The sequence below is a fragment of the Nannospalax galili genome, unplaced genomic scaffold (genome assembly GCF_000622305.1).
Source record: "Nannospalax galili isolate Female #2095 unplaced genomic scaffold, S.galili_v1.0 scaffold238, whole genome shotgun sequence".
Lineage (NCBI taxonomy): Eukaryota > Metazoa > Chordata > Mammalia > Rodentia > Spalacidae > Nannospalax > Nannospalax galili.
The window spans coordinates 2,686,807-2,693,256 of record NW_008341888.1 but is presented as its reverse complement, the minus strand read 5'-3'; positions in this window follow the sequence as shown (position 1 = coordinate 2,693,256).

Here is a 6,450-nt window from a genome sequence, read left to right as displayed (position 1 = left end):
CTGTTGCACAAAGATTAGTTCTCTTGATGGTATCCTATCCTTCCTTTTCCTTTCATTTTTTTTCTTTAGTTCCTCTGACTTAAAATATCTGGTTTTTTTTTTTTTAGCATATTGTGTTTCCTGCTTAATCAAGTGTGCTGGTGAAGCTTTCTTTTCTGTTTTTTTTTTCATACAGTGCTGGAGATGGAACCCAGGGCTTCATGCATACTACATTATTACTCTACCAATGAGTCACATCCTTAACCTTCTAATGAAGCTTTCTATTTAACGTGGAGTTCAATTACTGTATTGTTTACCTGTAGGATATCTTTTTTATTTAAAAATTTTATTAGCATTGTTTTCTTTTAAAAATAACATGATTTAATTGAAAAACATTTTGGATTAGAGAATTTGAAAAGGAGTGCATGTCAAACTCATATTACAGAAACAGTGACAAATTTTACATTATTTTTGAAGCTTGGTAAAATAATCTTGTCAGTAAATAATACTCAAAAATTATAGTAGACATATAGAATTGCAAATCCATATTCTAAAATACAATTACATATTTTTAGTTTGTGAATTATATGAGTTTAGTTATTATAGTATTTTTTAGTGTTCCAGAGTGTGATTTTTATCTCTAGAAGTTCAATTTACATTTTCCACAGGGCACAGGTATAGGCACACTGGGGCTGTAGAAGAGAATGGAAAACTTCTTGGTGCCTGTGAATGGGATAAGTCCAAAACTGAGGTCTGGATGCCCAGGACCGCCTCTGGAGTCAACCACATCTGGCCCTAAAGAAGGTAGGAAGCCCATTCTAGAGAACCTGTCATCCCAAGGCCAGAATCTGCAATGACAGAGACCTCCCTTGTCCTCAGCATAAGAGACAACACAGAGACAAAGTCACTGCCATGTGCAACCCAGGACCTCAGAGTGGATTCGCTCAGAGAAAGCTGAAATTGCTGCCCAACACTGGGAAGTCCTCCATCCTCCAGTATGCTCTACAATCAGCCCACCACCAGAGAAATGTGGAACTGTGGTTTGCTGTAGGGGACCAAAGCGCCAGGCTCATATGAGGGGACCATGGTTCCAGTTCAGAGGAGGAGGCCAGAGCTCTAGCTCATGGGAGAAGACCATAGCGCAAGATCACAGGAGGGAACCACAATTCCAGTTCAGGAGAGGAAACCACAACTCTGGCTCATGGGAGGGGAACACCAGTCCAGCTCCCAGGATGGGACCACAGTTCTAGCTTATGAGAGGGGACCACAGATTCAGCTCACAAGAGGGTACCACAGTTCTAGGCTCACAGGAGAGGGCCACAGCTCCAGTTTCACAAGAGGGGACTACACTTTCAGCTTCTGGGAGATGACCACTGCTCCAACTCACAGGATGGGAAGACAGCTCCTCATTCACTGGAGGTAACCACAGTTCCAGGCTCATAGAAGGGATCATAACTTCAATTATTCTGGGCCCTACTATTTTCTTATCTCCATTGCTCTGTTCACATGATTATACTTGTGTTTAGGATACAGCATTTTGGCTTCTTTGCAGCAAACAGAGGCAACAGCTACTTGCCAGCTTGAATTTCTCACTATAGGGACTTTATTAGAGAAAAATCACCTTTTGCTTTTGTTCAAAGAGTCAGATGGATTGCATATGTTTTCCTGTTTTGTTTGTTTCATTGTCAAGGTTCTGGTCCCTTTTTTGTGTGTCTGTGATCTTCATATCTTCCTCTCTGGACATGGAGCCAATAAGACTTCTTACTGGAGTCTCATTTTGCCAAGGGCCACCACCAACACCATCTTGACTCTACAGCCATTTTCTTTCTTACTTACAAAGTCCTTTCTCACCTGTGCCCAAAGATCAATCCTTGTCCTCCTTGGGGTTGGTCACCTGGGTGATGATGACCGGCCATGGGTGTGCAGCTTGGTGGCCACCGATGCACAGGAGAGCACAGCATAGTTGGGTGCTCTCAGTTGCCTCCTTGATGGGGCATCCAGCCCTGAGAGACATGATCTGTGTCCATGGCCCAGTTCTGTCCACTACTGGTGCAGGTCAGTCCCATACCACAATTTCTTTTTATTGTTTCTCTTTGTCAAAAATTTTTCATTTTGCTTGTGAGTTCCCAAATTTTATTTAATTTTCAAGGAGCTATATGAAAGTACAAAAATATTATTGTGCCTTTTTTGCAGGCATTTCATAGCTCTCCATTTATTCAGGGTTTATTATTGGAGGTTTATAAGTTTCTTTTAGTGTTGCAGTATGTCCATGAGTTTTCCATAGTTCTTGCATTGGTGCTGGCGCATTTGATGACATAGCCATCTCTTGGACTGCACACATATTTTTGGTAGTGCTAGGCCTTCACAGCTTAGTCTAGCTTAGGATTCTGGATAAGTCAGATGGTTGACCCCAAACAGATAGACCTTGCTATATTGGGTTCTTCAGTTGAATTGGGATGACACTTGTGCTTTGAGATTGAATGGAATGGTAACGCAAATACCTATTTACCACCAAGATTGGAGATACTTAATTCCAGGTGATCTATTCTTGTTGATATCCTCAACTTTTCTTGTTGTGTGAAACAGGATGGGCTTCCTGTGAAGGGCTGCATAATGGTAGGGCAACTGACTGTCCACCTCCAACTCTGTTTCCCCATTGTAGAACCCAGAAGCCTTCATGTGTGACACTCTGCCACATGGGGGGGTTATTTCACCTTATGTTTCTCATTCACAGAAAACCAGAACCTAACCATTTCTTCCTTACTGTGAAGAACTAACTCTGAAACCACTAACCATTCTCAGCCTATGTGCACTTATGACCCAGAATAATCTGAGCAAACCATCGCTCACTATTTGGAAAGATGCACTGTTTAATGCCTCACTAAAGGCACTATAGGAGAAACCTGAACCTATTCCCAGCACACAGGAGGTGTAACTAGTGCTTCTGGACAAGATAAAACTATTTTAACACTACTTAAGAAACATCCAGATCTCCTAGTACTATGCATGACTTCTGATTTGAACTCCTATTCTGTTGCCGTGGCCATTCCTTACTTGGTAAGTTTGTACTATCACTAGTGTTCACTCCACATCCACTGGCAGATCACCATAGATCTGGCAATCTACACTCTACTATTGACAAGTCTCACCACAGAGAGGAAAACAATAGTGGGTCATTTTGAGGAGAAAGGGAATCACACTGGTGGGTATTTGGGTTGGCCAATCCTCTTAACACAACCACAAACATTAACACTACGGCTTTAATTCTTTCTTTCTCTACTACTAACAGCACCCATTCTGGCTAAGCCAGACTCTAAGATATGACCCATGATTCATAAATACTTTCTAAGATCTATGGTCTAACTTATACTTCAAATTAGACTAAAGTCTGTTATTAATTATGATCATCAAATAAATAAAGCAAAGCACCAATATTTTCAAGTCCCGTTTAAGAAACTCAAAGAGACAAAATATACTCAGTGTTATAATCAGGATGCTTATAATTGCCGCAATCATATTAAAACTGTTGTAATCAAAACCGGTCATGGTAGCACACACCTGTAATCCCAGCACTCTGTAGGCTGAGTAAACTTCAACTGAGAAGGACCATGAGTTGAAAGCAAGTCTGGCCTACATAGCAAAACCCTGCCTCAGAAAAGCTATAATCCAAAGGCAATAATAACAAACCCTAAAGGCTTATCAAATAAAAACATAACATTAATGAGATGATTATATAAATGTAAACAATATAAGTCTCTACAACTATTGGCCTTATTTGTTACTGGTTACAATGTCTCTCTCTCTCTCTCTCTCTCTCTCTCTCTCTCTCGCTCTCTCTCCTCTCTAGTATAAGCTCCACTTATAAAAACCAAAATTTATTTAAGTGACTAGAGGCACCCTATCATGGACTTTGTCCATGGCCACAAATCAGTATAAAAAAAATCAAACAATACACAGTATCTTCATCAAGGCATGTCTGAAATATCAGAGGGTATATGCAGCTTGAGAATTCTTCTGTAGCCTAACCATCTCACAGTAGCAACTGCAAGTTTTATGTGATACTTAGTGGAAACTGGGTGTATAAGAATTGAAAGGTGGGCTGCCATATTAAATAATTAAAACTCGGTTGTTACAGCAGAGATGGATTTTACTAAAAATGTGTTAGACCTAATGTAGAATTCTAAATGCTCTCTGCATTGGTATTTCTGTATCCAAATGACAAGTAATTGCTCTCAGATATTAGAAAATTTACTGGGCCTACCAAACTACCAGAAATAAAGCCTTCATAAATATTTGAAGGACATTTCTGACCAATGTTACTTTTCTGTAGTGCTGGGGATCAAACTCAGGGCTTCACACATACTAGGCAAGTGTTCCATCACTGAGCCACTCCCAGCCCTAGTAACAATTTTTATGGAAATCCCAAAATAACATACAGTAGAAATAATAAAGATCAAAAAGTCAAATTCTGCTTATTCAGTGCTTACTACAGTAAGGGTTCAACCACTGTCACTTTTATTTTAGCAGAGACTCAATGGCAGCAGAGGAGAGATGAAACTTTATAGTGGGGAAATGGAAAGCTTCTAGCATGTGCTGATGGGCAGTCATTGACATGGGGAAAATGTGAACCAGCTAACTAGAAACAGGGCATCTAATGTGACTTTTTTAGGGTTGCATATCTGGTTTCTCTTGTTGGACCTAAATTGGAAGCAAAGGAAAAGTTATGGAAGTTGTCAGTTATTAATCAAGTAGCCATTTGGTGCTAATTGTTACAGAAGCTATTCTTCAGCTTCCTGGATCATTGCTAATGATATCAATATGATATCATACAAAGTCTGACTAGCCCCAGGTAAGTTTACAGGGATGGTTATTATAGATGTCACTTTCCTGAGAAGGTTGCTGAAAGTTACTGGTTACAGTTTTTTTACTTTCATATATGGTCCAACCCTTGGCCATTTTTGTATTGTGTCTTTCACTACACATCCTCCCACACAGCGATGAGAACAATATTCAAGCTGACCTGGGTAGAAATTTATTGGTGTTCTGGCAATGCTACACCCCTAGGGATAATCATTAAGGTGATTAAAAGCACACAACTAGGTTCTCTAGAAAAGTTTCCTTGGGAATGGAAATGGTGGAGCAGGTTGTCCTTCACTAAAATTGAGTCACATCATGATAAACAGGGATAAAAATGGACCAAATGTATAATTAATGTTTTTTTAAAAACAGCATGGCCTATCTCTGAGGATCCTATATTTGAGTGTTCCATAGTTTAGGATGAAATTTGGTTTGTTCTTAAATTAACAACTTTGTTTAAACTGCTTAGAGCCCCTGTAAAGTTTATTACAAGTCCATGGAAATGCTTTTATGTGTGATTGGCAATATTCAGGAAACATAAGCACCAATACACACCCTTATGAACAAGAAGAAACACTCAGCTTCACAAACCTTCATGGGGCTTCAGCCACAGCAATGGATAAGACAGCAAATTTCACTGCATGCTGGGCTTGCTACTGCAAGCCTGATTTTAGTAAGGATAGCAAAGTATCTCTCTTCTGGACAATCTCCCCCACAAATCTCTTATCAATATGAGCCAGTTCCCCTAACTATTGATAGTCAACAAGAGTCAGAGGCCAATCTCATATGAATAAGTAGGTAATGGCGTGATAAGCCTATAACTAATTTAGTTGACCTATGGTTAACATACAAGTTTGTTGCAATATGACAGAATATTATGCTATTAACCCCAGCTGGTATTGCATTATGCCACACAAAATTATCTTTATAGAAATGTACAGAATACTGACAATGAAGGTCACCACACAGGCCTATAATGAAGTCAAATGATGCCCTCTATCATAAATTTCCTCCTCTCTTCCTCCTCTCTGGACAATATTTATTGCACTCTATTTCGACTCAAAATTCGAGTAAACATTACTCACTAATAGAACCTTCCAAGGACTTGCCTCCACAAACCATGCAAGCTACAATTTTCCAAATCTGTAAATGAGTTTTCCTAATATTCCCCATGGTGCTTACTGCTCTATGATCACTAATTTTGGGTGAAGGACCCCACAAAAGAAATATAAAAGTCAAATAGCCTAAGGTGTTTTTCATACCAATTAAACAAATCAAGTGAATAGACCTCTTGGCAGAGTCTCATCATATCTATGGTCTATGGTGGAAGATAAATGTATTATATATTTACTTCTCAAGAAGTCTGGGCACCTTAGCACACTGTAGATAACACATGCCAAGTCGTACATACAGATAGCAACAAATACATGTCACAAGGATCAGCATGTCATTTTGTTAACTAAACAACAATATCTCCTACTGTGATCTATTCTCCTTTCTTCTATCTGGTCAGATGGGCTGTGAAAGGATTTTAATCTATCTGTGCCCTTATAGACATTTCTCTGCTTTACTACTGGCTCCCAAACCAAGCACTACACAATAATGTATAGTTTA